The sequence below is a fragment of the Pinus tabuliformis genome, chromosome 1_1 (genome assembly GCF_031772625.1).
Source record: "Pinus tabuliformis cultivar Carrire ecotype Pingquan chromosome 1_1, CPIR1, whole genome shotgun sequence".
NCBI classification, from domain to species: domain Eukaryota; kingdom Viridiplantae; phylum Streptophyta; class Pinopsida; order Pinales; family Pinaceae; genus Pinus; species Pinus tabuliformis.
Window position 1 is genome coordinate 434,830,147 of NC_142297.1, and position 12,539 is coordinate 434,842,685.

The window sequence follows — 12,539 nt, forward strand, 5'->3', positions numbered from 1 at the left end:
AATATGTGATTTCAGTAAATTATATTAATTTTCGTTGGGGAAAAAATCAACATATTAAGAGTATGCACATTTCACAATTTAAATATGAGATTCCAACCAATTATATTAAGAAACCGATGTAAGTCGTAATTATTTTATTGGGACATATCAAACACATTAACCATTATTCCAATCAATAACACTCTTGAAAAGTAAATTAAATATTTAATTTTTATATGTATATATATGTTTTGTTAGTTTCACACAGATATAAACTTTGAATCTTAGAGTTTACACAATATTCATAATGAAGGGATGGTCACAATATTCATAATGAAGGGATGGTCAGTTGAACAATTTTCATGGTAAATATTATTAAAAGCCAAATTCACATTATTAAAAAAAGAATATTTTTTAAAGATAATGTTTAATGAAAAAGATTTTTTAGTTCAGTGATATGAATTAAATGGTTAATAAATTTTGATAGACATTGATGCATAGTTTACATTGCCAAAAACAAAAATCATAAAAATTAATTAAATTAGAATTTTATTTCAAATTATTATTATTATTAATTATTAAAAAATAATATATGAACTAAACATATATATACATTTAAAAACATGAAACAAGAAAATATAATAAAAACAACCGTAAGTAATTAGAAGTGAACAATGTTATAAATTAAAATGAAATGAAAATTGGCTTTTTCACATTCAAATTCTTAAATATAATAATAATATTTTTTTTTTTTAAATTAAATTGAAAAAAAAAAGTATATCTACATTTGAAATAAATTATAACTCTTTGTTGATGAATATTTTGTGGAAATTAAATCCCATCATTTACTAATAATCATTAATCATTAAATTAAAATTCTAGAACTTCTAAGATTAATAATTATATTCTTATCAAAAATAAATTATAATGACAACACCACGGTGTTAAATTTAATGATCTATTATAAAGTTTGCATCTTAAAATGAATATGATAAGGTTTTATTGAATAGTTTATCTATATAAATTATTTTTTTTATCTTCATTTTCAATTTGTTATCTATTTTATTTAATTTATGTATACAGAATTAGATTCTTTTTCTTTCTTTTTTAAACTATAGTTAGGAAGTTTGCATTAGCATAAATCTTCATCCAAGGCACAAAAAAGTACTACAATTGTATCAAAATTACCCATTGAATTTGTGTATCTAGAAGAAATAAAATTCCATATATTATATAGTTGCAGCAAGAAGATTAAGGGTTGCATATGCGAAGTGCGCAATTTAGGAAGGCTAGATGCGGCTAGGTTGCTAGGAATCCTCGGAATTTGGCTAAGTGTGGGATCAATGGAATCGACATGAACATTGATAGAACTTGACTATGACCACACACTTGGGCACTTAGTGATACAACATAGATCATCTAGAACATATGAAAACATATTTTTCTTAATGCAGAAACCTTTGTGGCAACTTACGATAAGTGCGAGTCCGACAATAAATTTTGTGAGATGATGACACTTGTGTAATAGTGTGTGAAAATTCGGAAATGAGTGTTAAACATGTCTATATGATGAGAACAACTCATTTTCACAAAGGTTGCCCCTTGAAGTAAATCAGAACTCTCCTTTGCATGATATGCGATAATTCCCATGCCCAAAGACGACACTTGCTATACAGAAACTGGGCATATACAGAAGATGTGCGCATATACGGAAACTGGGCATATACGGAAACTGGGCATATACGGAAGATGTGCGCATATACGAAAGATGTGCGCATAGGAGTGGACGTTACAAATCATAGGAGTGATGAGTTACAAATTGATTTGATATTTTCTTAGTGAGTGCAAGGTTGCAAAGGTTGTTAATAGCTTGATAAGGATTTCAAAATTATTATACAAAGTGTTTGAATTTTCTTCCATTTATATTAATTGAATGGCCTATTTGAAGTGGTCCTGAGGAAGCGTTTTATGGATGTTAGTATTTAGTGAATCGCTTCCAATAGTCACAACTTCTAATGTAGGCAAAACAAATGGACTTACTTAGTATAATACCACCTACTAGTATAAGACTTGCCAGCAGCCATATGAAATATTATCAAGTCAATTTTATGCGTAAAAATTAACGAACTGTGTTTGGTCCACTCATGGCTTTCTCTATTGGTTGGTGGACTTACTGTAATACCACCTACTAGTATAAGACTTTCCAACATCCATATGAATTAATATCAAGTCAGTTTTATGCGTGAAAATTGATGAACTGGGTTTGGTCTACTCATGGTTTACTCTACCAGTTGGTGGACTTACTGTAATAGCACCAACTAGTATAAGACTTTCCAGCAACCATATAAAATACTTGCCCCTCTTGAAGTTTGTGATGTTGCCCCTCTTGAAGTTTGTGATGTTTTATATGTCCAACCATACTTGTGGAAGTGTCGTGTTGTGTATGAGTATATGCCTTGCACTGTTATTATTACTTTGGGCAATAAACTGTACATGATACCAGAGGTAGCACCACCTATCGTTGTTTCTTTGATCACTGCGAAGCAATGTAGTAAGATTATTTCCCAAACCAGGATTTTTTTCCTTATGATTCGCCCTCAAGGAAAGAAGAAGATTGTGGCCATGAACTCTAGACAGGGCTCCTCCGCATGACAACAACAGATGGACAAGGTTGTAGACGAGTACAGGGACATCTTCACCTCACTCGTAGGGGTACCTCTACATTGTCAGGTCAAGCACTCCATCGATCTGACCCCAGGTGTGGCACTACCCAATGGACCGATCTATCGACACTTTGTTTTGGAGAACGGTGAAATCAAGAGGCAGATTCAGGAGTTGTTGCAAAAAGGGCACATCATGCCAAGTTCATGACCCTGTGGGAGCCTGATCATGTGGGTACAAAAGAAGGAAGGGACTTGGAGACTCTGTATTGATTATCAGATGCTGAACAAGATCACTGTTCGGAATAGGTATCCAATCCCATAGATTGATGACCTTATGGAACAACTTAAGGGGTTCAAATATTTCAGCAAGATTGACTTGAAGCCTGTTTATCACTAGGTACTATCGAACCCTCCGATGTGTAGAAGACTGACTTCAAATCCAAGGAGGTCTTTTTCAAATGGTTGGTCATGCATTTCGGGTTGACGAATTCTCCCGCAACCTCCATGAGGATGATGGAAAACATCTTGAGACCCTTCACCAACTCATTCGTGGTGTTGTATTTGGATGACATTTTGATCTTTAGCCAGATTTGGGAAGAACACCTCCACCATATTCTACAGGTCCTCCAAACTCCACGACAACACAAGTTGTGTGCCAATTTGGAGAAATGCACTTTTGGTATGACCTAGGTTCAATATTTGGGGTACATCATTTATGAGCGGGGTGTGCATATGGACCCAGCCAAGATACAAGTCATTCGGTATTGGCCAGCCCCAACCACTCTAACAGAGCTCCATAGCTTTCAAGGTCTTGCCAACGTCTACCACAGGTTCATGTTTGGGTTCTCTCATATACCTTGGCCTTTGAATCAAGTCAACAAGGTAGGAGCGAAAGAAAATTTATTTTGGTCTAAATCCCAACAAAAGGCGTTTGTCGAATTGAAGCATCGCCTCTGCTCTGCACTAGTGCTCACATTACCAGAACTGTAACAACCTTATGAGATCGAGACAAATTCCTCCGACTATGCTATTGGTGCAGTTCTTACCTAGCAGGGGCATCTAGTGGCATATCACAGTGAGACACTTTCATACACATTTCGAAAGTATCCCACCTATGACAAAGAGATTTATTCCATTGTGTAGGCCTGCTGACAATGTAAGAATTACATTCTAGGGAAGGAAACAATCATCCACACAGACCACCGACCCTTGCAATTCATACAGACACTGATCACCGGTCATGGCATTGACCACTATGCTTGACTCTTGTGGGAACGAAGCTGTGAGGTGGCCACATCTTTACAAGAGCAATCCAGAATTCAGAAATGCATACCAGATGCTCCTGGAAGGAAAGCAAGTTCCAAATTTTCACCTCCAGGATGTGTAGTTATGCCACCTAGGACACCTCTATGTTCCTTCAACATAGTGTGCTAAGATGATTTGGGAGGTGCACTATAGTCAGTTCGTTGGACATTTCGGGGTAGAGAAAATAGTTGCAGTGTTACAAAAGTATTTTTGTTGGCCGAACCTTCGACAGGATGTTGGGAAGTACATCAAATCCTGCACTGCCTGCACCATTGCTAAACCGACCATCAAAAAGCAAGGCCTATATACTCCTCTGCCTACTCCTAGTTAACCTTGGGAATCCATCTCCATGGATTACATGTCAAGCCTTCCTTTTACTAAGCATGGCAATGACTACGTTTTCATGGTCGTCGACAAATTCTCTAAGATGGTCATTCTGGCAGCCTGCAAGAAGAGTATCACTGCAGAATCCACTGCGAAGCTCTTCTTTGAATGAGTGTGGGTACATTTTGGATCCCACAGTGCATTATCTTAGACCGAGACAACATTTTCCTAAGTACATTTTGATCAAGTCTATGGTTGATGTTGTATACCAAGCTCACTAAGTCCACGAATTTCCACCACCAAACTGATCGCCAAACAAAAGTTGTCAATAGGATGATTGCAGACATTCTGCGTATTTACAATTCAAAGAATCCACTCACATGGGATGAAAGGCTCCCCTTTGTCCAACACTGCTACAACAGAGCTCTCCATAGTTCAATTGGCCACACCCCCTTTCAGGTGGGGTTGGGATTCCGGTCACTATGTCCCATTAATGTGGCCATACCATTTGCGGCTACTCAAGCAGATTTGACTCATGTCCAGTTCGAAGCTGATAGGGCTAACGACTTCATTGGGTGCATTCAGCACATCCTCCAGCAAGTCCATGACATATTGGACAAAGCCAATGATAAATACAAGCAATTTCATGATCAACATCGGGTGCCACACAAGTTCCATATGGGCGAAAAATTTTAGTTACATTTGCAGAAGGAGTGCCTTGTTGAGCCCCACCGAAGGCTTCACACACTCTGATATGGGCCTTACCCCATCAGTAAGGTTTTAGGGGACAATGATTTCGAGCCCAACATTCCAACATTCCTTGGCCTACACCTAGTGTTCAATGTGAACTGCCTTTGACCATACTTTCCACCATTACTGGACAAATCAAACATTGCAGAGCAATTCACACCAACAGAGTTAAAACCAGACTACATGGAACAGGCCACAAATGATCGGATCATGGACACATAGATCAAGAACACCCACCAGCAGAAGATCCAACTATATCATGTTATCAAAGCTTACCAATTCCTGCACCAAGGCAAATGGTTTAGTAAAAGTTTCCCCATCTCATTGAGGCACTGAAAACAACTGGGACAATTTCTTCCTAAGGGGGGAGGACTAGTCCAGGTGGATATTGGTGGCCACCTGCCTGTTCCATTTGGACCCCCATTGTTGTCTCCTTTCAATTTCCTTAATTATAACACACTTACTATTTCTGGAAGTTTTTCGGGTCCTAAACTTCCGAAGCCGTTTTGAGGGACTAAAAGACGCCAAGGCAAGTGGCTCACTAGGGACCAAGTTTAGCAGAAGTTTCCCCATCTCATTGAGGCACTGAAAACAATGGGGACCATTTCTTCCTAAGGGGGGAGGACTAGTCCAAGTGGATATTGGTGGCCACCTGCCTATTCCATTTGGACCCCCATCGTTGTCTCCTTTCAATTTCCTTAATTGTAACACACTTACTATTTCTGGAAGTTTTTCGGGTCCTAAACTTCCGAAGCCGTTTTGAGGTACTAAAAGATGTTTTTAGGGAAACCAAAGAGACGGAAGAAGTCTCAAACCATTTTTTTCAGCCTCCTCTTCAACATCTTCGAAACGAGATATTATGATAGTCAAATGGAGTTAGTATGCCAAAGTTACGACCTTGGGAAGTTGATGTACTGATTTACCCCAATGGGCCCACAATTTTAACGCTTCATCTCCTAGAGTTAGGTTTCTGGATGTTTAGGGGTTTCCATTGTTTCTCAATAATAAATAGGCATTTGAGCCTCATTGTAACATAGTTCGAAGGCATGTACCCGCCACATCTCTTCTCAGAGATAAGCTACCATCATTCGAGCTAGTTTATTTCCATTTCTGTATGTAAGCATATTTCGTTTCTTTGATATTAATGAAATGAAGTTTTTTTTTTTTTTTGCTGCTGCATGTATACGTTTATGTGCATATCTGTATTTTATTGCGCTCCTGCATAATTCTGGATCACACATCCACAAAAAGATTCCAAGATTTGTTGAAAAATGGTATTCATTGAAAAGGTAAACATGTGGATTGGATGAAAGTAGTGGTTGTGACACACCTTTCTTCCCACACGCGAGACCTTCTTTTTCTTGTGCAATTTTTTTCTTCAGGTTTTTATATTTTTTGTTGCACATCAGTTTTTATCTATTTTAATTGTTCATATCTTTGTGGTTGCAGGTCGGGAATGACTATGGTGGCTTCACTAGAAATTTCATTATACGTGACCCCGACCTTCTAGATGTTAGGTCAGGAGTAGGATTAGCTACATCTTAGTTCCCCTTTCTTGCACTCATTATGCACTCATTCCTTGTTGTCTGTCCTTGTTTTCTTATTTTGATTCTATATCATGTTTGCTTTAGCCATTGTTTTCTCTTGTCTTCTGGTTATGTTTCCTTGTTGTGTGTTTTCTTTCTTTTCATGTTGTTTTTCTTTCTTGTTGAGTTCTTCCTTTTTTTTCATCATGTGAATAAGTGTTGTTATTGGACCTATTTTGGCTTCTTAATATGTGTGTGGCCGAACTATAAAGAGTCTTGTGACACTTCAACATTTGGCTAGCCTTATGTCCGTCTTCCTTGTGTTGGTTACATCTTTTGGCCAATGAAGTTCCGATGGAAAATATGATCAATCTGTAAGGAGAGTTTTGGTCCAACCATGAATCCACTTCTAGTTTGGAAACCTCATTTCTATACTCGGTTTTTTCGGCTTTAGTTTTCTCAAGCTTATCCAACTAGTAGAAACAGTGAAGGGGAAAATCTAAATGAGGAAACTTAAATCAGAGGTCTATATATGCTTCTCTGAAGGAATAACCCCTTCTCCTCTCAATAGGTTGGGATCCCTCTTTCACCCCAAAATAAATAAGTGCCAATGCACAATTATCTCTAAATAAATTAATAAAGGTGAAAGAAGAGAAAGGCTTCTTGCGTAGAGAGGTGAAGCAAACAACTCCACCAGGGTAGTTTGTATGCTCGTTGATAGTGGAGAAATGTTTGTGTTCTTGCATGATTCCACCGGGGTACTGTTCAGGGCTATTGGCAGTGGAGCAACACTAGAGATGAAAATTATACTTTGAAAATGTTAAGCTCACGAGCTGCACTACCCTTCCTAACTTGAAACATTGTGATTATGCCAAATCTTATGTTGTGTTCAACTAAGAAGGTATAGAGGGGACCATGTTTGTTTGTGGGGTAAGTGGGAAGGCCAAGGAAATCTACATAATGAATCAATACTCCCTAAAGAACCAAGGCCCTACACAGAAGGAGTTAACCAAAATAGAGAAGCTGGATTCTACTAGTGTGTCGCCAAGTGTTGTAGCGACTACAACACACTCCAAAATTTTGGCCTACATTCAAATTTTGGAGCCTAATGTGGATCCTGTGATCGGTCGTTCCTTAGTCACTTATTAGTTAGTTGATGATTTCAAGCTCCCTTCTTGGATCTCAAGCAGTCGTTCACACTTTTATCTTTATATAGCAAGTGTCATCTTTGGGCATGGGAATTATCGCATATCATGTAAAGGAGAGTTCTGATTTACTTCAAGGGGCAACCTTTGTGAAAATGAGTTGTTCTCATCATATAGACATGTTTAACACTCATTTCCGAATTTTCACACACTATTACACAAGTGTCATCATCTCACAAAATTTATTGTCGGACTCGCACTTATCGTAAGTTGCCACAAATGTTTTTGCATTAAGAAAAATATGTTTTCATATGTTCTAGATGATCTATGTTGTATCACTAAGTGCCCAAGTGTGTGGTCATAGTCAAGTTCTATCAATGTTCACGTCGATTCCATTGATCCCACACTTAGCCAAATTCCGAGGATTCCTAGCAACCTAGCCGCATCTAGCCTTCCTAAATTGCGCACTTCGCATATGCAACCCTTAATCTTCTTGCTGCAACTATATAATATATGGAATTTTATTTCTTCTAGATACACAAATTCAATGGGTAATTTTGATACAATTGTAGTACTTTTTTGTGCCTTGGATGAAGATTTATGCTAATACAAACTTCCTAACTATAGTTTAAAAAAGAAAGAAAAGGAATCTAATTCTGTATACATAAATTAAATAAAATAGATAACAAATTGAAAATGAAGATAAAAAAAATAATTTATATAGATAAACTATTCAATAAAACCTTATCATATTCATTTTAAGATGCAAACTTTATAATAGATCATTAAATTTAACACTGTGGTGTTGTTGTCATTATAATTTATTTTTGATAAGAATATAATTATTAATCTTAGAAGTTCTAGAATTTTAATTTAATGATTAATGATTATTAGTAAATGATGGGATTTAATTTCCACAAAATATTCATCAACAAAGAGTTATAGTTTATTTCAAATGTAGATATACTTTTTTTTTCAATTTAATTTAAAAAAAAAAAGTATTATTATTATATTTAAGAATTTGAATGTGAAAAAGCCAATTTTCATTTCATTTTAATTTATAACATTGTTCACTTCTAATTACTTACGGTTGTTTTTATTATATTTTCTTGTTTCATGTTTTTAAATGTATATATATGTTTAGTTCATATATTATTTTTTAATAATTAATAATAATAATAATTTGAAATAAAATTCTAATTTAATTAATTTTTATGATTTTTGTTTTTGGCAATGTAAACTATGCATCAATGTCTATCAAAATTTATTAACCATTTAATTCATATCACTGAACTAAAAAATCTTTTTCATTAAACATTATCTTTAAAAAATATTCTTTTTTTAATAATGTGAATTTGGCTTTTAATAATATTTACCATGAAAATTGTTCAACTGACCATCCCTTCATTATGAATATTGTGTAAACTCTAAGATTCAAAGTTTATATCCGTGTGAAACTAACAAAACATATATATACATATAAAAATTAAATATTTAATTTACTTTTCAAGAGTGTTATTGATTGGAATAATGGTTAATGTGTTTGATATGTCCCAATAAAATAATTACGACTTACATCGGTTTCTTAATATAATTGGTTGGAATCTCATATTTAAATTGTGAAATGTGCATACTCTTAATATGTTGATTTTTTCCCAACGAAAATTAATATAATTTAGTGAAATCACATATTTGAATTGGGGAATGTGTAACATTTTATTGCTTTAAAGATTTTGTCAAAATATTGAATTTAAATTGGATTAAATACATATTTTAAATATTATTTTTTATCAAATTTAAAATATACATGAAAAAAATTAAATTACACTAATAAAATATTTTTCTTAATTATAGATTTAAAATCAAAATAAAGAATAGAGAATGAATAACCTAATCTCTTTAAGTCATAAAAATTAAAAAAAAAAAACAAAAAAAGAAAGAAAGGAAGGAAAAAGATTATGGAAGATTATTAATATTAATCCATTTTAATAAAGATTATTACATTGAAATTTATTTACAAAACAAAATCCAATATAATCTAATCTGTTTAACCTAATCAACTTCCTAATTCCTTTAACCAAATTACCCGTTTTCTTTGCTTATGCCATTCACCATTAATGTTGATCTTTTGCTCCTATGTAACTCGTTCGACAATTGTAGCAAAAATGTTCATCTCTATTTGATATTGTCTGCATATAAAATTTGTGTTTGGCATATGAATATGACTTTTCAAAGGAATATGAATGCCCCACTCTTGTGTTTGGCATTGAGAATGATTTCAGTGTGATATGTGTATTGACAGCAAAGTGCACAAACGTTCCACGCGATGCTCAACTCCTCTTAGCAATCAAAGAAACTTACAATTACGTGTCGAAATTCCTTCACAAGTCTGTCTAAATTGTCAGCTTCTTGGACTGTAGCAGTTCCATTGACTGCACTTCCCGGTTTGAGATCCAAGTAATTAACATAAGCCATGTATACATAAATCCTGATATAAATGAAATCTTGCTTTTTTCTGCCTGAAAAAAATAAATCCTCGTTAATGCAAAAGCACTGAACACGCATGAACAGATCCTCTTCCACGAAAGGCATGTTGTATTGCCATCGGTGGATGGTTTTTGTCATCACTTCTCACCCGATTCTTGAGAATTGAAATGCCGTGAGAATGGGGGGAACGCTCACCAGTTTTATTTTCCAGGCAATCACGACGCACAAGTTGCCTCCTCCACCGCCTCTTAGAGCACTCACGGCACATCATCACTCATCGCGTTCTTGTCCATGACAATTACAATTTCCATAGACTTACAATGTTTCTTAGTTGTTGGGAACATTACGAAACTCAAAGTGTTCGCCCTTTACCGTAACTCTCTGACCGGCACAATCCAATTTCCTCACAAGCTCCCTTCCACCTGAACTCGACAATGTTACCAACGTCCAATACATGCAACTACGAGACAATTCGCTCATAGGAAGTATACCCAACGATTATCGTTGTATAAAATCAGTCACCAGATTATAGTCACAACGCAACGCAACAATTTGAGCTGATAGATTCCTGCAGAGCTAGGAAACTGCTCTAGCTTGGCCCAGCTTTGGCTCCACGGAAATCAGCTCAGTGGGCCTATACCAGAAGAGCTAGGACGCGACTTCTTCCTGTGGGATGGGAACTATATTCTTCAATCTTCACTTGAGCACATCTTGATAAGGGAACGCGGCTCGTTATGCTTTGCAGGAATGAAACTGATTTAGCCATCCCCAAATTTGAAATCCAAATTTCAGTGTTTAGGCGGGGCGAGTTTTCAAAATTCAAATGAATAATCATTAATGCGTTTGGAGCTTGTACTTGCAGTCGATTCAACTCAGCAAATTTAAGTTTCGAGACGGGGTGGGCCCGCGGTTGGTGGGTCCCGCATATTCCACTGGAAACACATGCTGGCTGCCGGAGATCTGAATCCATGGTTATGTATGCTATCCCACTGACGTGCACCACATACATAGCTGGCCCAGCATTTAAGACTCAATATATGGCTGGTTAGCCCTTGCCGTATTGTCCTTACTCCGCCACTCGGACCCGATGGCAGCTTGTTGAAACGCACGACAATAATTAATGTCTGTTCAAGTACTACTGATGGGTTCATCGACCCATCAACATAGATGTATTTATGGTCTACTCCTCCACTTGGACCAGAAGGGACTTTGTGAATCTTCAATGAATTGTCTGCATTAGTAGTCTTCATTTATGTTAATATACATAATGCTGTTAATTGCAGCTAATCAAATTTGTATACATTGTCAAATTTGCTTGCAACTAATCAAATTTGTATACATTGTCAACTTCGCTATATATCTGGGGAAGAACATGGATTGCTTAGGACCATTTAAAGTGTGTTTTGATAGTAAACTTGAAATTCAAACACAATGCCAATACTTTTAAATTTTGACTTTGATTCATAATGACAATGTTGAATGAAGAAATTGACTAACAAAGTTGAATGAAAAAATTGACTAACAAAAATTGAATTGCAGTAGTCAATAATTTGACATTCATAGTCAGATAGCACAATTGACTCACAAACCTTGGAGGGCAGTAGTCAATACTTTTGACATTGACTCACAACTGCAAGCTTTAAAAAGATGGAGTTACGCTCAAGCGAAGCCTCCTATGAGCATGAATGGGAGCGTGAAATGAATGCTTCAGTTAGGTCTGGCATTTGCTTCCAGATTCCCTAACATGATTTGGTTTAAAGTTTTATGTGGATATTGGCTCTCGCTTAGATCTCTAATTTTGACCCTCACATATGTCGAATAAATCAAATTCAGCCTAATCACCAATCATTTAAATTAAAGGGAATATAATAGATATCTATGTTTTAAAAGAATAGGAGTGGATATCTGTAATAGGGGAAGATAATCATTACTCAGTGTTATTTTTAAATTGATATCATTATTCAAGAAGCAGGGAGAATCTTATTATTTTTAACTAATCATTTATAAAGAGAACATTTTCACTAATATAATTAATTTATTTTTTTAAATAAATTAAAAATATTGATAATTTAATAAATATTTATATTTATGATATAAACTATTTATAATAACAAAAAAGATTGGACGCTGGGTTAATATATGGTTATAATAATTTTTTTTTAAGAATAATAAATATATGAATATATAAATAATGAGATTAATTTAAAATATTTAGAATTGGTTTTGAGAAACGTGTTTTATTCTTTCTATTTAAATTAATGAATGAAGTTATCAACTTGATTCTTTTGCTCCTTAAAATTTGACCATCGTTGAAAAAATTGACATTTTACTCTTAAATTATTTAAAAAATAATAATAAAA